General features: G+C 36.7%; 2 protein-coding genes across 9 annotated transcripts in view; one reads left to right on the top strand and one right to left on the bottom strand.

Annotated features, from left to right (window-relative positions):
* The window catches only part of FLRT3 (fibronectin leucine rich transmembrane protein 3), a 110,940-nt gene extending 101,060 nt beyond the window's left edge, over nt 1-9,880 (bottom strand). The window contains exons 1-3 of one of the 5 annotated variants that reach the window (XM_070052106.2): nt 9,604-9,853; nt 7,642-7,774; nt 1,286-1,485 (exon numbers count right to left, since the gene is read on the bottom strand). The gene's annotated coding sequence lies outside the window, so the exon portion shown is untranslated. Of the gene's footprint in view, nt 1-730; nt 1,486-7,641; nt 7,775-9,603 lie in introns of all 5 variants that reach the window. The other 4 variants (XM_008256363.5, XR_016215998.1, XM_008256362.5 and 1 more) reach the window with 4 other exon arrangements.
* MACROD2 (mono-ADP ribosylhydrolase 2) overlaps nt 1-20,796 on the top strand; it is a 2,169,899-nt gene that overhangs the window by 350,896 nt on the left and 1,798,207 nt on the right. The window lies entirely within an intron of this gene.

A 20,796-nucleotide genomic window follows, 5' to 3' on the forward strand; every position in this document is an offset into this window, starting at 1 on the left:
CTGTATAATCTAAAGCATTTTATATATACTTGATATTGATCTTACAATTAGTCATTGTCCAAAGTAGCTTATAACTTTTCATAATATTCATAGTAATTGACACATACGAATATGATTTGTTATATTTAAATATAATTTTACTTTTCTTAAAAACAAATTCTTATGTTTACTTTTGTTTTAGGTAAGGAACTATGCAGATATAGAAATGTGTGGTTAAAATGTCTCTACTCTTACTATTCAGGAACAGTTGCATATATCTTGATAATAATCTCAGTAAAACCAATCATTTTCTGGAAGAAGTATCGCTAGCTATTTTATTTTATTATTAATACCATACATTGTTTAGAAGGTACTTCTAGCAATAAAATAAGAAGTCTTTCCTTTACCTTAGGGAAAGAAGCACATAGCTAACACATCCAGCTAATCTAAATAGAACATTTCATTTCCAGTTAAACTTTCTTCTGCTCCCATTGTGTCAATGTTTCATACTACATGATTTAATAACATCATTCATATTTTTCATTATTTTCTATTTCATAATATATTTTCACAGTGCATTTATCTTTTTCTTCAATTTCTAACCTAGAACCTGATTCAACTTTCCCCATGGCTGGAGAATTATTGATTTATACTGATGTACTGTGTAATATAATCTCTTCTGCAGCTTTAGGTATTAGTTAGCCTTTAGGCTTTTAGGCAAGAAAGTAAAATACTATAATATTTTTCCTACCTTATTGAAGGATGTGAGTAAATTTTGCGTGGGTGAAAGTCCAATGCACATATATTATTTTCCTGCTGAGGGGCTGGGACTTACAAACTCTTGTTTAGTCCTTGGAAATGTTCTTCACTGTTTATTCAAGTAATCCTATGCCGCACACACCTCCAGATCAGGCTTGCTGTTGTCAATGTACATTCCAGCTGCGGTTCAGCATGGTGGGCAAGCTCATTAAAGTGGGGGCCAGAAACAATTCAGCTTCCTGTTACCATGTAGAACACATGGCTTCCTATGTTGTTTTGTTTTTCCTTTCTGATAGTTTCTGTGTGAAGGTTCCTTTTGTGTAGCTTAATTCCCTTAGTGGAAATTGCCCTCTTTGAAATTCTTATTGGCTCTTCTGTGCAATGTGGTCAGAGATAGTAACTTCAGATCCTCATGAAGAAAGCCATTCATGATCCTAAGGCCTATGTAGTAATAGTTTTTTCAGTCAGCTACCCCCTACCTTTATTCCCATCCAGGATTATCCAAGTATAAACTTTGTACAGTAGCTACATCCTGAGGTATGATTACCTGCTGTGAAATAGCTATTTCCAGCTTTTGCTTCTTGCTGCTTTCAGAGAGTTTCTGGTGCAGTCACGTTACACAAGAGCAAGTATTCTCTTTTGAGAGGCAATGGAAACAATTCAAATATTCTTCATGGAAAGAGAAGGAAGCATATTAAATTTCTCTTATTTTTCTCTTCCTTAAAATATACTGGGACTGAGCATCTCCTGTGAAAGTAAAAGGTTTTAATGAGCTATTAATAATGAACTTTAACATACTAGAGAAATTTCCTAGAGATTTAACTTCAGTTCTTTCTTTAAGCAGCTAATCTTACATCGTAGTTGGTAAAAAGGGAAAGGGTGACCTCTTGGTTTTTATGCTTCAAGTTTTTTAATATAAAGTAGGAACTGAAGTTGAGATTATCATCAAACAGGTATTTTCTACTATGAACTGATTCTTGCTGTCATACTGATATAAACATAGAGACAAAGCCTCCTTGAAAAGGCAGTATGCCCTTTATTTCAAAATCAGGTAAATCTTTAAAAGATAACTTTTTAATTTAGGCATAAAATGAAAAAAAAGTTTTAAAAGAGTATGTCAAAAACATGAGCAAATATACAACAAGATTTTTGCTATAAATGTCATGGTAACTTTTTAGATATTTCTGATCATGTAACAACACTTACAATTTAGGAAGGTGAAAGGATCTTGCTTTATTAGCCTTTCTTACTTGTTCAGTGCCCTAATTCTTCCTGTAGGTCTCAGTTCTCCTGATTGTGAAATGTGGGCACCATCCTCTTTCTCTTTAGGGTTATGTCTGAGGACTACTTGGTGATCCTCAGGTGTTCTTGCCCCAAAGGTGGCTTAAGAGTTGAAATTATAATTGGTTTTTAAGTGGAATACTATTATAATTTTCTTTTAGTGATGTGAATAAACTTGAAAGATCTGTTTTTGGAGTGGAGAGAACTTTATTTCAATCTATCATCTTTTAAATGCTCATTAAGAAAGCATATCAAAACTTCACTCGGCATTTATTTCTCTCTGGGTAAAAACATGAGCATGCCAATTTCCAATAAGTGTATTTTTTATTTCTACAAGAAGACTTTAGTTTGACTAAAGAGGCCAGTGATTTTAATGCTGTATGTCTGCTTTGTCCATTATCCAATGTTCGTGAAAGTTCTTTAGGGGCTAAGGAAGGTAAGTAATATTAGGGTGGCTTATGCATATGCTCTCTGTACCTGTAGGGAACATTTGAGTATCATGGAAATATTTGACCCTGAAATTAAGGACTAAAGTAGAAGCAATTTGCTTCTCCTCTAGTTATTACCTAGCATCCAACAAGGATAGCATCTGTTCCAGAATTCAAACACACCACTGAAACAGGCCAAAATTTGTGTTTCTGGTTTTCTAAATATTTTGTTTCTGTTATGTTGCTACCAGATACCAATGCTGCCATGAACTGTATTAACAGAAAATTTTTAAAAAATTACAAAGACATGTAATTACTATTTAGGCAACTTGAAACAAAAATAACAGTTAGCAGATGGATAAAACAGCCTATGAGGACTTTTGCACAGTACCCACAGAGGAAAGTTTAAGTGATTTATTGTTTAATGTGAAGTTTTACTGTGATGCCTTTAGGGTTTTTGCTCATTATTGTTAAATTTCAATAGTGTATTTTCTTGAAAACTGTTGTTTTCTCAGTGTGTGAAAATGGAAAACCAAGCTATTGAAAACATAATTACAAAGTTAACTTTTTAAAAATCTGTTGTAAATGTTTTCAAAGCTTGAACATTATCCAACATAGAAAACAATGTGATTAATATGTTAAGAAAATAATTATTTTTGTTGAATTGCATTAGAACTAATTAAAACTATTATAAAAATAAAGAAGTGAGAACTTAGTGACAGTGTTACCAATAGTCAGGCATTTCTCATATCCTAGCAATACCCATGAGGCAAGGCACATACCAAAATGGAGTTGATCAATCTAATGAATGAGGATTTAAGAACTGTTGATTGTTGCCTGAGTCAGGTCAGATCCCAGTGTGTCTAAGCTGAGGGTTGGATTGATAACCAGAGATAAAATAAATGTCTTTTATCTTGTATCTTGTATCTGAGCTACATATATTTTACTCAATCAGGCATTAAGAATATGTATTGATTTTCACATTTTTAACCTAGAGAAGAAAAAAATCTACATTGGTGTGAAAAAAAAAGATTAATTTGTTTATTTTACCTGCTTTACGCTTGTGAAACTGCTTCCTCTGCTGTTTGATATGCAAACTTAAGTTTGTCATTCATACAATAGGGGTAATAATGTGGGATTAACAGAAAGCTTGAAATCTCATTAAGGTCTTGGAAAATGCAATTCTCTTCTCCTCAAATTGCATTAAAACAAAAGGCAAAAACATAAAAGGAGTTTCTTAGGAGAGAAGGATACTCTTTCAGAAATAAAGATGCTACTCAATGCTCCCCCACATCCCCTACTCCCTGTACCTAAGCTCAAAACAGTTCAATTCATGTTTGTGTTTTATAGTTCTCTTTCCCCTTTATTTATTAAATCCTAATGTCGAATGGTTTTTTTGGCTTCGGTTTTTAGCATATTAAAGGCTGTAAAGATGTCTCCATCAAAACTGAGAGAGCAGGCCTGGCCCCAGACTTCTCTGATTCTGATCTTGATCTACATATTCACACACATAGACACTGTGGTTGAATGTGCTTGAGATGGAAAGAGAAATGACCCCCACGGGCACAGACACTGTGGCCAGGTTTCCACAACAGGGACTTCAGAACCTTTCTGTCAGCATAGGCTTGAAAGAGGCCATTACTTGTGAACAAAAAGCAATCGATCTTTTAGAAAAAAAATATTGTTAATGGGGCAACTTGGAGGGGAGGGAACCATAAATGAAGACTTGGTTACTTAATGGAATGTCTTGAAATTATTTTTAACAGAATCATTACATTTATGTAACACTTAACACTCACAAAAATAAGAAAAAAAACCATCCACCAAACTATGAATTAGATTTTTATAAGGATCCTTTTATTCAGTTTCTGTATATAAATAAAAAATTTTTGGAGACTTTTTTTTTTTGCATGTATAGTGTAATCATATAACCTGAAAAGCCTCTGGTTTATTTCCATGATGAACCTAAGAAAACGCCTAAACAGAAAAGGATGCTCTCATTTTGAGATATTTTTGAAAGGCTACTATCACTTAAGAATTTGTATCTAAATAGAAAGCTGGTATTTAAATAAAATGAAGAACTTGAGGCAATCTACATATTCATGCGATTGCTTCTCTACTACTACAACATTTTTGAGGTGATGATGTTGTGAGTTGAAAAAGTATTTCTCCTCTTTTGGGAATATCACTTGAATTCAGCTAAAGCTCTGTGGTGGTAGAGTGCCACCTTCCTGAGTCTTTTCTTTCCTGCCATTGATTTAAATTGATTTTGATTTGACTTGTTTGATCATTACTCATTTTTTAAAAGAAAATCTTAAATATAAGGTCATTTTGAGTTTCTTCTTAATGATTTGCCTCACAGAATGATTATTTAAGGCTGCAAACGTAAAAAAATGCAAAACTTAAAAGTCTGAAAACAGAATGGAATGTAGAATTTTTAATCCAAGTTAGCTGCATTATTGATTAAAGCTTTGTGGTTGAAGAAAAAAAAGTATGAATATCTGTGAATATTTCAAGGTAAATTGGAAGTTATACAATAATAATTTACAATATTAGAAAGGCAATTTCTTTATGAAGGCTTAAATTGCTACTAAAAAACTCAGCAAGATGAACAACCTGTGAATGAATGCTAAGTCTTTGTAACAACAAGCGGTATTTCAAATAAACTACATGTATGGTTAAACTGAAAAACTGGAGTACATCAGGTTAGTTGATAGTGACAGCAAAATGCTTTCTAAGCAGCCTGTCTGGTTGTTAAATTTTCCACGATCATCAGATTTCAGGAAAGTTCCAATTCTTTTGTTTAATGCCAGGCGAGCAGAAGGACCTCTAACTCTCCTCTCGAGAGTCGTGAAGTCTGAAGGGTTTGCTGAGAGGCAGAGAAGCGAGTGTGCCTTTTCATATGTGGTTTTATCCAGACCATTTTCCAGCCTGGAAGCTTTTGTTTCATTTATGGAAAATCGGGGATAAAAGTTTCAATGTAAAGGATTATTTTTACTCTTTTTATGTTGCTGGTTCTTTCTCCCAGTAGATTTTTGATAAATGAATGTAATTATGCTTCATTTATTTTGGCTTGTAAAGTTAAACTGAGCATCCTTAAAACAAAAATACAAACTGGAATGTTATCTTTCCTCATAGGGAATGCAGCTTCCTTTTATAATATTATAGCCAGGCTAAATGAATTATAGTGAAGCAAGACTTGTTAGAATGAGTAAGATATTAATTTGGAGGGTGGTGAAGGTGAGTGGTAGAGAGTTTGGTGCAGGAGCCATGCTTAAGTTCATGCTGACTTTTGAGCAATTGTAATTAAAAGTATGCTTACTTAATGTCAAACATTTTGTCATTGCAAATTAGAAATTTCTGTTTCAAAGTGTGAATACAATTTGTTTGATGTACTTTAAATTTCCAATATTTAAATCTCCACACACTAATTCAACAACTATTTGAGCCTACTGTGTGGTAATTACTTGAGCTCCTTGGTGAGAACATCTAAAATCATAAAACACATTTTTTTTTTTAATGTCTGAGTAGGGCATTACTGATTTAAAGCAGAAAAAGAGGAAGAAAATCAGCAATAGAAAAACTGATCAATCTACAGTTCAGTGGCACACTTTGAAAGTGGTGTCTAACCAAAAGTGGTCTGTGGGTTTTCTCTTCAAAGTTGCCAGGGTAACTTGTGCACATGTAAAGTGAAAGAATAAAGAACAAAAGCTGTCATTGTCTCATCAAGTGAGAGCAATTTCTCCCTCCTCTCATTTAAACATACTCATACCTGGAGAGAGCTTTTATACATTTCTGACATTTGATTTTGGAGTAGGAAAGAGATCATGCATATGCAGGGTGGAAAAAGAAACTTTATTACTTAAATTATATTTGATTTATTTTTATTTAAAATCTGTTTTCTCTGGAAAAATCAAAGTCCTGAAATCTGCTCCCTTATACAATGTAAACATGGCTTTCAAAACTATTTTTTAGTGGGAAGTTTAACCAGATTTAGTGATGTTCATCTGCATTTTATTTTGAAACCGGAAAATGTTTGCTGAAATGCATATACCTATTTGATTGGTAAGGGAAGAATACTGTTTCTGAAGACGTTTACAAACCATGTCTTTGTTGGAAATTGGTTTGTCGGCTTTTAGTAAATTTTTAAAATGCTGGAATATTAGAAGGAGCTGAGAAATATTCCTTTTTATGCTCTGAAGAGAAATTGCAGTTTTGAGGATTAATATTGTTGAGAGATTTACTGTAGAGTTTTTGCCCGCTGGGGGGTGGTACACTCTACCAGAACACTGCTTTCAGAAGCCGCAAGTCAGATGTTGGCTGCTGCTGGCCAGTTTTTCTCTGCTTTAATTACAACAAAGCCTCCCGTTGAGAAGAACAGTGAAGGCCTCTGGGGCAAAAGGTGGGGGGTGAAGGAAAAGGGGAGTGAGGGACCAAGGAGAGGAGAAATTACAGCTTTTGAAAAATCCACTGAATCCTATTTCCCTGTTGACTTCATTTATGGTGGTCTTCACTTCATTTTAAATAATTATTTATTATGCTTTTTAAATAAACTGGTCTGAATAAGAGAACATATAAGTCAACTCGGGATTTTTAAGTTAGCTCTGCATCTTGCCATTAATCACATTGTTTGTTAATGTAGCCCACCCACCATAGGAAAGGGAGGAAAAGTTGAGAATTGACCAAAATAGCAACTCTAAACCAAATATTTTTTAAAATAAACAGAATTAATATTAGTATGAACATTTGCATATCCAAATGAAAGAAAGAAGAAATGTATATAATATTGACACAAGGCAAAATCCCTGCTATTGAATTTTGTAGGGCTTAAAATTTTCAAAATTATCCAGGAAAAGGAGAAAGCCATAGAATGTGTGGCCAAGAAAAGCATGGAAAAAAATCTCTCTTGCGTATTTAAAGCTGATAATTGTATTTTTTATCTGAAGAGACTGAGTGTTCATTAGGGTCTTGTGTCCCTAGGCAGGAGATGCTGAGCATAATTGGAGTTTCTATTTGATTGGGCAACATAGTCTAGAGAAGAAACTGGGGTAAAGATAATTAATAGCTTGCTAACAAAGTCTGACAGCCACAAGATTTCAACCAAATTTATTTCACGCCGCTTCATTTAGCTCTGAAAAAGTTTTGATAGAATTGGAAGCTCCTTAATTAACACTTGAAAGCAAAAGAAACATACCTTATATTTTGCTGCCACATTTAGTTACGATAAATTTTCCGTTTTTCTTCTTTCTGTAAAAACTTTATATGTTGCCCAATTATGTATTTCACAAACATTATGTTTAGGAAGTGTTTAACAGGGCATTTTGAACCTAGGCATAATTGGTTTTAGAAGAAGGGAGAGCAGAGAATTGAAAAGCCAATTAATAACTGATAGATAGTAATACTGGAGCACAATATTAATGAATCAATTATGTTTATTCATTCACTAATATCTTTGCTGATCCTTGGATTTGCTATGTTCTGAGAGTGCTGTATTTTAAAAAAATTAAACTGTAATTTTCTTAGTTAAATTTATACAATCATGTTTTTGTAACCCTGTTTTTATTTCAGGTTTATAAATAGATTTATATACACACATATATATACATATATGTGTTCATATACATATATTTTTAAATAAGTGGCATACTTAATTGGTCCTCTCATGATTGAAACCTGGCATATTATGATTAATATTTGTGGTGTTAGTAATCTTAATGTTATTGTGGTACTACTTTTAAAGAGTTCATTCTTTTTTTACTTATTTCTAAAGAGATTTAAGTATTAATCCTCTGTGACTTTGGATCAGACATAAATGATTCTACCTGAAAACAGACAAATCTATTTTCTATGTTTATGCTGGTTAGGATATTCTGATGCAGTTAGAGAGAAATGAAAGCTGTTGATACAACTGAAGCACTTCTCTTAATATCTTTATTCATGTTGTTTTGGGCTAATAAAGAAACATGCATATGTATTTTAAAGCAGACAGATTTATTAAGAATATTTAAAATAGCTATTAAAACCTTTAGAGAATTTGGTTCCATAATAGAAAAATATCAACGTTCTTCTTCTTTTCTTTTAAAGTCTAAGTAAGTAAATTAATATAAACCAACCCCCACTCAACATGTCGAGAAAATAGGGGCCTGTTGCATCTTTACCTCTATGCAACCATCTTGTTTCAGACCTAATTCATGAAAAAAATTTTGAGATTATGCATTTAACTACTTTTTGAAAGCTTTGTGTAAAAAAATGCATTTCTTCTAAAATAAAATTTTCCTGTTCTAAGTTGCTAGTGAATGGCTACTCTGCATATTCCCACTAGCTGAGGGCCCAACTCATTTATTTATTTATTTTTCTCTCCCGCCCCGAACTCACTGCATATATCAGGGATAGCTTCTAGGGTGAGCTTTGTTAGTTTATCTGAGTAGACTTAGCCATTTACTATGCTAGTCACATACTATACTTGCCCAAGCAATGGATTTGAAATTCTTCTGGAGAGAGAATATGGTTTGGAATAGTCTCTCTCTCTTCTGAGTTGAATTTACTAGTTAAGATTTGCAAGCCTGAAATGCTTGATGCAGCTCAGGTTGGATGGCAGTGCAAGCTTTAAAATCTAGGTGTAGCTGTTAATCCTTTACAGAGGCACATAAGTCTCCAGGAGTAGCTCCGGTGGCTGTGAGCAAGATGTATGCTTTTCATGTACTGCGTACTCATGGGCTGAGGGATTATTGATTTTCTCTCACAGTTGTAAAAACAGCAATTGGTGATCATACCACACATACAGTACACACCAAGTTAACAAGATCTTTCGTTTTCCTATCTGAAAAATCTGCCTTGTATTCTTTAATATTTAACATTTAACTTTCCTACTTGCTGTTTTCCATAAGGCTATTTTCAAACAGCAATTACTCGAGACAGAAAACAACTATTTATTCCTCTTTTGATTCAAAGAAGGTTTTAAGAAACTTCTTGCATTTGGTTTTATAGTCAAATTTTTCCTTGCTGGCTTACATGAACACGTATCGCTCCTGCTAGTGACAGAGCAAACGTTCCTATTCGGATTCCTCACGGCACCACCGCATTTCTTTCCAGAGAGTAAAAACCACGCAAACTTTCTGGGACAATAATAAAGAAAAAAAGCATGAAAAACACTTACCAGGAAGACGAGAAAAGGCAGTCGTATATACACTGCCGCTATAGCTGTAATTCCATTGACTGTGAATTGGAGTAACAACCCTCCCCCTTCCCCCAAGCGCTGCGTCCAGTCCACACAAAGCCAGCGGCAGCTGCAGGCTGAGCTTGCCCTGCTTCACATCACTCCTACACTGAGGAGTGCGCGAGGGAGAGCATTCCAGTTTACTGCACACAGCCCACCTCCAAGTCTGAAGTTTAAAGCTTCACCTCGCAGTGGTTGAAGAAGGGGGTGATGTCATAGATGGGCAGGACTTAGCCAAGCTCTTGTTCAGTGAGGTAACTGGATAATCAGACAGATGAGCTTTGCAAACGCTAGAGGGGGTGAGAGAAGCCGGAATGAGGCGCTCAGCCTGCCAAAGCTGGGATGCCATTTGGTTTGTGGGCAGCCCTTTGGAATCTCAACATTTTCTAAAGTTTACTACAACAAGGTAGTGGTAGCATAATTAGAAAAAATGCAAGCGTGTTAAAAGGATGCTTATTAGATTACAGTAGAAAAATATTTCTTTTTATTTTTAAGCCATCTGTATCGAAAAGAAGTTAACTAATATCTTATTCTTTTTATTATTGAGTAGTTACAATCATGTGATAATCGTGGAAGATGAAGGCCAGTAACCCCAACCATGAATATTTATTTGGCAGAGAGCAATTTCAAATAAATAAGCAAATCATTTAAGGCAAGAAGAACAGGAATGCCAACAGATAACTTTTAGAGGTAAAGAATTAAGTTATTGTTCTATGTCTGTTTTAGAAAGTGAAATTATGTTTCCCAGCAGCCAGTGTTGTGGTGCCGAGGGTTCGGCCCCAGGTGGCCTCTCAAGTCAGAGCACTGGTTCTGAGTCCTGGCTGTTCCATTTCCAATCCAGTTCTCTCCTGATGTGCCTGGGAGACAGCCTATGATGGCTCAAGTGCTTGGGCCCTAGTCACCCATAAGGGAGACTCTGATGGAATTCTGGGCTCCTGACTTTGGCCTGCCCCCGACCTGGAAGTTGCAACAATTTTGGAGTGAACCAGTGTGTGGAAGATCTGTCTCTTTCTCTCTTTTCTCTGCCACTCTACCTTTTAAATATAAAAAAGAAAACTACATTAAGAAAGAACTTTCCCTTTACTTCTACTATATGTCCACTTCTTTATAACTTAGTAGATATATTATTCATACTAAAGGAACCCCAATAAATGGTTTTTTTTAATGAAAGAGTATTAAATAAAACATTGATAGAATATTTTCTTTCTAATAAGTTCTTGCAACTTGGAGCATGGGTTCACATATAAACATCTTAAGAAAAAAAATCTTTCAGAGGACTTTTGCCTAGATTCAATTGTTATTTTAATTTAGATAAATTAATAAACACCACACAATTGCAAGACATGGAGATTATAAATTTCTACAACTAGTTAACGGGATTGTAGACTTTTATTTTTGGTTTGATTTCCATAGAGTGGTTTCTGCGCTTGGGCAACAATTTCTTTGGGCCTGCAAGCTTTCCATTAAGTATATGTCACATTTAAATGTTGTTGATTTACCTGGAGAGTGATTTTCCTTAATATCTTCATTTGCTTTATTCTTAGATTCTTGATTTTCTCCTGTGTTTTTTTTTTTTTTTTTTTTTTTTTTTTTTTTTAAGTTCCTCTGAATGTTTGTTTCTAAAGGAGGCCCATTAATTGTCTTTCCCAGGAGGGTTTGATTATGGTCTCTTCATTCACTTCATTCTTTGAAGTGAATTTTATCTGTTTAAATGCTTATTTGATAGCTGATTGACTTTATGAGTTCCCCTTCAAGAATGGAGCATATCAAAGCAGAAGGGGAACCCTTGATAAGAGGTGTATGACCCCTATTGTCCTAAGATGACACTTTTTTGGCCTCAGAAAACAGAGCATTAAATACGGGAGTTTTAAAATTCTAAAATTAATAGAAAAGCCAACTTCTTAGTGCTGTGAGATAGTATAGGTTAAACTGAGATGCAGCTGCTGAATTTTTGGAGAATAGGGAGGCGGGACTAGTAGATAATCTCTTAAGAATGGGTGGATTCTTTTCTGTTACTGCAAAACAAACACATGGATTAAATTATTTTATGAAATAATTCTTTCTAGAAGTCATTTTCATATGGGAGTTGGTTCCATTCAAGGAAAATTTTTGCCTAGCCAAATTCCTATGGGTTTATATACATATTTAATCAATTTTCTCCATTCAGGCAGTCCTTCAACAGAAAAGAAAGATAAATGGACAGTTTGGTTTATAGGTATCTAAAAGAAAGTAAACTATCGTGGGAGTTAGGCATTCTGAGGTTTTCATTCCCCAGGTTGCCATTTGTTATATGACTTCATGTTACCTGCTCTGGGCTTTGGTTTCATCATGTGGCAAATAATGGCAGCAAGAATTTATTGAATGACAATTATGTATTGTTACTTTTTTTATCTTTTATCTTATGGGTTAAAATATAGAAGACAAGAAATTGTGAAAAAGCTAATTTCTACTAGAGGTACTGACTCTGGAGGCAAACTCTTACTAAACCTCCATTATCTTACCCTGTCTAAAAATACATGCTCTTTTGCTGCCTCCATTTCCCCCTCTTGCTCTTATCAGTGGCCTGAAATGCTGCCAGTTATAGGTGAACTTATAAAAATAGGTGCCCCTTTTCAAATAGTATGCACCACCTGGAAAGGTTAAGAGATATCATGAGCTATTTCAAATAGATTGCTTCCCTCCCTCCCTCCCTCCCTCCCTCCCTCCCTCCCTCCCTTCCTTCCTTCCTTCCTTCCTTCCTTCCTTTTTTAAGGGAGACTGGCTACCATAAGGGAATATCAGTCCTGTTTGTAAGGGAATGGATGCTGTTAATCTTTGGCATGGAGCTTTTTAGGCTGTCATAGGAAGGGAGAGGCCACTGCAGGAAGGACAGCTCAGCATGCAGGAACAAGTGTAGTCAAATGTGGAAGAGCATGGGCTTTGGAGTCTAGCATACCTGGTATCCATCTTGGCTTTGCCACATGACTGCAGCCAAATTACTAAATTTCTTGTGTTTATTACCTCAGTGCCTGACTCAAACCACTCAGTAAAGTAAGCGGTGGCTGACATTAAGATGAGTACATCTGAACAACTGGAATAAGAAGGGCATTAAGAAGTGGGAGAAAGGGGGCTGGCACCATAGCTCACTTGGTTAATCCTCTGCCTGCGGCGCCAGCATCCCATATGGGTGCCAGTTCTAGTCCAGGTTGCTCCTTTACCAGTCCAACTCTCTGCTGTGGCCCGGGAGGGCAATGGAGGATGGCCGAGGTCCTTGGGTCCCTGTACCTGCATGGGAGACCAGGAGGAAGCACCTGGCTCCTGGCTTCAGATCGGCGTAGCTCTGGCCCTGACGGCCATTTGAGGGATGAACCAACGGAAGGAAGACCTTTCTCTCTGTCTCTCTCTCTCTTTCACTGTCTAACTCTGTCAAATAAATAAATAAATAAATAAATTAAAAAAAAAGAAGTGGGAGAAGAATGCACAAGAGGATGTAAGAGAGGACCAACTAACAGAATTTTCACACTTTTCAATTTATTGTTGAAGTAGCTCTGTAGCTGTGAAATAGTGATGGAAGTGGAGAGCGCAGACTTTTTTACTGATATGTTTTACTGTTGTCCTCATGCTTGTCAGTTCCATGTTCCCAGGACTTAACACATGGTTGAGTTCTAGTAGACATTTTGGGATGAAAAGTTGTTGTTGTTTTGCATTTCTTTTGCTTTGTAGGCTATCCTGCGAATCTAACATGGTGTATGAGAAATGCATTTCAGAATGAAACTAACTAACTTGGAAATGAATTCCATATACCAATTTTTTTTTTTTTGACATGCAGAGTGGACAGTGTGAGAAAGAGACAGAGAGAAAGGTCCTCCTTTTTCCGTTGGTTCACCCTCCAATGGCCGCTGAGGCCGGTGCGCCGCACTGATCCAAAGCCTGGAGCCAGGTGCTTCTCCTGGTCTCCCCTGTGGGTGCAGGGCTCAGGGACCTGGGCCATCCTCCACTGCCCTCCCTGGCCACAGCAGAGAGCTAGAGTAGAAGAGGAGCAACCAGGACAGAATCCAGCACTCCGACCAGGACTGGAACCCTGGGTGCCAGCGAAGCAGGTGGAGGATTAGCCTGTTGAGCCGCGGCGCCGGCCCCATATACCAATTTTAAAACCCTAATGTTGGCTGGCGCTGGCTCCTTGGCTTCGGATCAGCACAGCGAGTCGGCCATAGCGGCCATTCGGGGTGGTGAACCAACAGAAAAAGGAAGACCTTTCTCTCTGTCTCTCACTGTCTAACTCTGCCTGTCAAAAACAAAAACAAAAACAACTAATGTTTTTCCACACTTGCCATATCAAAGAATTTTGGGACCTTCCTTTTGTGAGAAGGTGTGCGATGTTCCTTGATGGAGAGCAGGGGAGACTGGACTTGATGTCTGGTTTCCCAAGTTCCGTGATTTACTTCTTTATCCAGGCAAAATGTAAACAATAACAACAAACAACAAAAACCCCAAAATGACTTTCAGTGCCTAACTCTCAGCTGAAAATGACCACAACACATAGTTATTTCATGGAACAGTTAATTCAGGTTTTCCAATATGTCTAGATTTGACGACTTCATTCACTCACTCATTTGTTCATTCAGTATACACATATTTATTGTCTACTTCTCCTGTAAAAGAAACTAGTAGTTCTAGATGATCACCAAACCACCTCAACTGCAATGTTTTGAAATTTAATTTTAGACTGTGTTAAAATTCTCTTAAGTTTTATAAGCAATCTTGATGATTTTTCTTTCTTTTTTCATGCTTCATGAAAATAGTTTTCGAAGTTTTGTGGGGAAAAAAACAACTAGGCTTTTGCTATATTAAATATCTTGGACTATTATCAGTTGAGAATATTTTAGTTTCAAGTGATTCAAAGTTCAAACCTTATTGCCTAGTTAAAAATTGGAATCCAGTGGTTCATGTAGTTGAAAAGTTTGGATGCATAGCCTAGTTTCAGGCAAGTTTGATACACATCAACACGTTTAAATGACAAAGTTTAACATATGTCAACAAGAATACAATTTCTCTCTGGCTTTGTATTCAGCCTTTTTTCAGTCTTGGCAGCCTACTTGGGCTATGTGCAATGGACCCTTGGCAGCTTCTGACTTTCCAGGAGTAATTCCTCATACCATATTCCCATAGCACAGTGTTCGAAGGTGGAGAAATCTCCTCCAGAAGCTGCTATATGCAGTCTGGTAATTCATGTTTTCTCATTTGTTTAAAGTTGATCACATGCTCATTCCAGAATCTGGTTATGTGAAGATGGGGAGATTGGCTACTGAACTTAATTAAGCCCAGGGTAGGAGCTGAAGATAAGGTCAACACCACTCAAACATGTGGCTGAAAATGGAAGAGAGGGCATGACCCAAAGGAAAATGGGGTACTGTTAGTCTGAGAAGGAAGGAACAGATGCTGAGGATTAGCTCATTTGCAGAGTATTTGGTATGCTGAAACTTGGGCATGTTTAATAAATTTATAAACTGGAAGCTGTACTTTTTCTCTTCTTTTTTTCTTCTTCTCCCTTTTTTAAAGCCAGAATTTCTGTGAAAATTGCCAAAACATCTTTAAAAGATTTTCTATTCATAGACCCTCTCAAGTCTAGCCCCATTTTTTTTCTGTCAACAGGTAGTGATGCATGTCAGAGCACATCAGTACTACATCTTAGCATGAGCCTATGGGATGTTAATAAAATGTAGAGTGCACACTCAGCTATCTGGAATTCTGTGAAGTCAGGCCAGATGCTTAATGCACCAGTTAGAAATTGTACCACATCGTTCTGAACAATTCCAAAGGGTATTGGAGAAATAATTAGATTTTAGCAAGTTGCAGAAGCCTTAGAATACTAAGAAGGTTTTAAAAATGCTAAATTAAACTGTTCTTCTGATATTTGCTTTTTATTAGTCGACACTTAAAATGTGCCCTCCAAACAATCTCATATTCCTTTTAACTGTATTTCCAAAACATTCTTCACTGGAATGAGATCTGTCATTATAGGACTTGAAACAGAAATCAAAGCAAAATCAGAGTGTTATTTCCCTGCCTGCTTGCCTGCCTGCCTGCCCACCCTCAGCACTCAAGTTAGACTGTTTCACTTTGGGGATTGGAAAGAAGATGATTTAAACAAAAAGAAAAAAAAAACCTGAAGAAAGAATCCCCTTGGCTTTCTAGGAAAGAAAGGAGGAGTTATGATTCATATCCTTAGCCAGAAGTGGTGGCGTAAGACAACTAGAAAGTGAAGAACTAGAAATCTCTGCATCCTTGCTTCCATCCCTGCGCAGGGCCTCCATGTACCTGAAGACTGAGCAATGTACAACTCCAGCTGACGTAGGCCGGGACCTTGAACCCTTTGTACTCTCTGGTGCCCGGCCATCCTTTCGTATTGTGTTTAAAAATGAAAAAAAAAAAAGTAAAAGAAAGACTTTTTATTTTTTTTATTTTTTGACAGGCAGAGTGGACAGTGAGAGAGAGAGACAGAGAGAAAGGTCTTCCTTTGCCATTGGTTCACCCTCCAATGGCCACCGCGGCTGGTGCGCTGCGGCCAGCGCACCGCGCTGATCCGATGGCAGGAGCCAGGAGCCAGGAGCCAGGTGCTTTTTCTGGTCTCCCATGGGGTGCAGGGCCCAAGCACCTGGGCCATCCTCCACTGCACTCCCTGGCCACAGCAGAGAGCTGGCCTGGAAGAGGGGCAACCGGGACAGAATCCGGTGCCCCAACCGGGACTAGAACCTGGTGTGCCGGCGCCGCTAGGCGGAGGATTAGCCTAGTGAGCCGCGGCGCCGGCCCAAAAGAAAGACTTTTTAAAGTGTACCCTGAAAAAGAGAGACTTGGAGCAAGCAGAACGAGTTAATCCTCCCTGTGACATTTCTGCAGGAAAAGAGCTTTAGCTCTTTGAGCCTCAGTTCCCTCATCTGTGAAAACAAAGATCCAGGACCCAACTAATTTTTATATTTTGGATTTCAAGTTAAGTAGCACATGTAAGTATTTACTACTAAATCCAAGAAGCACATACTAAGAAAGAGCTAAAAATCTGTGTATAGTTGCTTTTTATCTTCATAGTGATGAGTGGGGCCAGGATCAGTTCAAAACTAGTAATCCACTAATTTTAAATGGAGCTGTGTGTTTTAACAGTTTATCTCTGGAAATGAAACAATTATGCTTCTGCTAGCTGTTCTGGATGCTCAGTCCTTGAGATAATAGCATCTAAGGCTAGTTCTGAGACTGAATTACGAATCAAAGGAGAGATTTCTTATCTTTGGCTATGATTAGTTTGAAACATAGCCTTAGAGAATGTCTAATGGCTAGTAAGAACAGATCAATATGTGAATGATTATTGAGATGTGTAATTTTTAGATACACAGTGGTCTGCCCTGAAGTCCTTTGATTATCTCAACATAGCAAGCCACTGCATTAATCTGGACCAAAGTAGTCATCACTTGCAAAACTTTGTCTTATTACTTCACTGTTTTGGAAGTGTTGGTGCTAATTTTCAGGAACATAAATAGGTTTTCTGAGAGAAAGATTTCTGGAAACTGTTGTCAGAGTTTTCTTTGTTCTGGAAACTGACTCTAGTTCTCCTTGTGTTTGAGATGCTCTCTTTTAGAGATTGCTATTTCCTTGCAGCCTAGATTACTTAAGGACATAAGTGTTAAATGTTGAAAGAAAGGTAGTTAAAGCAGAACAAGAAACTATTTTCTACTATGTATGTTTATAGATGACTATGGAGGCTGCGTTTTCTTCTCCTGTCTACCAGAAGTGGATTTATTACAATTAACCTTTCTTTTCCCTTGGGAATTGCTATGTATTGATTATTTGCAAGATTTTAAAGTAATATCAGTTGTTTATACTTAGTAAATATTTTACTATGTTATCTATTCCAAATAAAAATAATTTAAAAATTAAGTCATGTTTAACATTGGAAATTTTTGGTAAAATATAAATTTAATAACTTCTGTGAGCATGATAAGGACAAATATGTTATACGTTGATTAGACTTATTTAGTTCATTCTCTAAGTGGTTAATATTATTTTTGGAGTTTAAAATAATTTATGGAGGCTGATGCTGTGGTACAGCGGGTTAAAGCCCCGGACTGTAGTGCCGGCATCCTGTATGGGCATTGGTTAGTCTCAGCCGCTCCACTTTCAATCTAGCTTCCTGCTTATGTGCCTGGGAAAGCAGTGGAAGATGGCCCAAGTGCTTGTCTCCCTGCACCTGCATGTGAAACCTGGAAAAACTCCTGGCTTTTGGCTTTAGATCAGCTCAGCTCTGGCCATTATGAGCATTTGGAGAGTGAACCAATGGACAGAATAGCACTTTCTCTCTCTCTCTCTCTCTCTCTCTCTCTGTGTGTGTGTGTCTTTTCTCTGTAACTGTGTCTTTCAAATAAATGAAATAAATCTTTCAAAAAAATTTATGACTTTCAATATTCAAGTTCTCTCTCCTTTTATATGCCATTGAAACTGTACTACCACTGCAATGCCACAAATACTTTGAAGGGTTTCATGTGTGTCAAAATAGAATATGTTTTACTAAAAGTGCATAAATATTGTAAAATTCACTTATATGTTAATGAACTTTTATTCTTAAAACATTGTTGTAAAAACAAGAGTATATTTGAAAAGTAATGATAAGATTTTCACTTTGTGAAGGTATTCATTTTGATTTGGGAGAAATCTGAGGAGCTTTTGGTAATTTTTAAATTCTCTTGTTTACATAGAAGCCACAAAACTATTTGTGTTGCTTCCCATGCAACCCCTCTTTGTTTTCTTCTGTGGCTCAGGAACAGAATTGTCACTCCTCTTCTTCCCCGGGGCAAGTCAGAAGCAAGCTTATCAGATGGTATCTTATTGACAAAGAGCAAAGCTTGTTAGCTGACCAAAGAGGAGGAAAGGACAAGTAAAATATAAATGTCAGAATTTGATGCCAAAAATCTTAGGTTAATGGTGATTTTTAAAGTTAACTAAACTTTTTTGAAAGTAGATTTTACATATTTTTAATACATTTGCCTGAGTTTTACTTTATCTAGAATTTCAGCTGCAGTAAAATACTAATGGTTTTAATATTTTATGCACTGTACTTGAATGAAGTCATTACTTTTATCGTTATTGTTGTTATAATTTTTTTCTTACAAGCAAATCTTTCATATTTGGAAAAAGAGAGAACTACATTGTATCATATGTGGTTTATTCAGAGTTTTCTTTCTTTTTAAAAAAGATTTATTTATTTGAGTGTCCGAGTTAGAGAGAGAGAGGGAGAGACAGAGACGGAAACAGAGGGAAAGATCTTCCATCTGCTGTTCATTCCCCAGATGGCTGCAACATCCAGGGCTAAGCTATGCTGAAGCCACCAGCCAGGGGCTTCATCTGGGTCTCTGAGGAGTGGCAGGGGCCCAAATATTTGGGCATTTTCCACTGCTTTCCCAGGCACTTTAGCAGGGAAGTGGAGCAGCCGGGACTTGAACCAGCATCCATATGAGAAACCAGTGTTATAGGTGGCAGCTTTACTTGCTATACCACGATGCCAACCACTATTATAGAGTTTTCTAAGAAAAACGATAAATAAGATTCTCATGGAAAATAGCAGTAGCTTTCTGATCAAAAGTAAATTATTTTAAATGTTAACTTATTGTAAGGAATTTTAAATTGTTTATATGCTGTCTTCTTGGCTATTCTTATTTAGTGTGTATTTTTTCCTTAAGGGCAACAGATTGTTCATTATTTACAGCTGCAATAGTAGAAAGGAAATAACTTCAGAAAGTTAAGAGAGTGATTCCCCTATGTAAGTCAGGCTTTCTCCTCAGTTCATGAAATTTGAATTTTAAAACAATCCAGCTTCATCATAAAAGGTAAAACATATGGAACACACTTCAAGACATTGGTGTAGGCAATAATTTCTTGGATAAGACCCTACAAGCTCAGGCAACAAAAGGAGAACTGGAAAAATTGGATTATATCAAATTCAGAAGCTTCTGCACAGCAAAGGAAACAATTAATACATTAAAGAGACCTCCAGCAGAATGGAAGATAATATTTGCCAGATTGTTATATGACAGTGGGTTAATATCCAGAAATATCAGAAACTCAAAAAGCTTACCAGTTCACATACACACACACGCACACACACATACAACTCAGTTCAGTTAAGAAATGGCAAAGGACCTGGAGAGAGAGTTCTCAAAAGAAGAAATACAAATGGCCACCAGATCTATGACAAATTCTTAGTATCACTAGCTGTCAGGAAAATGCAAAGCAAAACACAGTGAGATACCACTTCACCCCTGTAATAATGGCTCTTATCAAAAACACTGAAAGTAACCAATGTTCGCAAGGGTAGAGAAAGGGATACTCTTGGGTATTCTTACAGTGTCAGTGGGAATGTGAATTAGTATAGCCAGTAGGGAAAAAAGTATAGAGATTTCTTAAATTGGAAGTCAGGGCCAGCTTTGTGGTGCAGTGGGTTAAGCTGCCAGTTGTAATACTCACTTCCCGTACTGGAGCACTGGTTCGAGTTCTGGCTGCTCTGCTTTCAATCCAGCTCCCTGCTAATGCACCTAAGAAGGCAGTAGATGATAAACCAAGTGCTTGGACCCCTGCCATACATATAGGAGACCTCAATGAAGTTCCTACTTCTGGTTTGGCCATTTGAGGAATGAACCAGTGGATGGAAGATATTTCTCTCTCTCTCTTGCTCTGTATTTTGAGTAAATAAATAAAAAAAACACACACAAACCAACTAGAAATGATCCAGCAATCCCACTACTGGATATATATCCAAAAGACATGAAATGATTATATCAGAGAGAGAACTGCTACACTATGTTTATTGCAGCACTCTTCTCATTAGCCAAGATATGGAATCAATCAGGGTGTTCATTATCAGATGTGGTCTGTATACACAGTGGAATACCAGTCAGCCAAACAAAATGAATTCCTGTCATGTGCAGCACAATGGATGGAACTAGAGGACATCATGTTAAATGAAATAAGTCAGATACAAACACTACATGTTCTCTCTCATTTGTGGGAAAATTCAATATGAAAGCATGTTTATTTCTAGAGGCTGGAAGCATGGAAAAGATAGGGGGCATTTGTATTAAAAAATACAACTTGCATTTGCATTAAAAATACAAC

The sequence above is a fragment of the Oryctolagus cuniculus genome, chromosome 11 (assembly GCF_051225735.1).
Source record: "Oryctolagus cuniculus isolate XC-2025 breed Fujian yellow rabbit chromosome 11, ASM5122573v1, whole genome shotgun sequence".
Taxonomy (NCBI): domain Eukaryota; kingdom Metazoa; phylum Chordata; class Mammalia; order Lagomorpha; family Leporidae; genus Oryctolagus; species Oryctolagus cuniculus.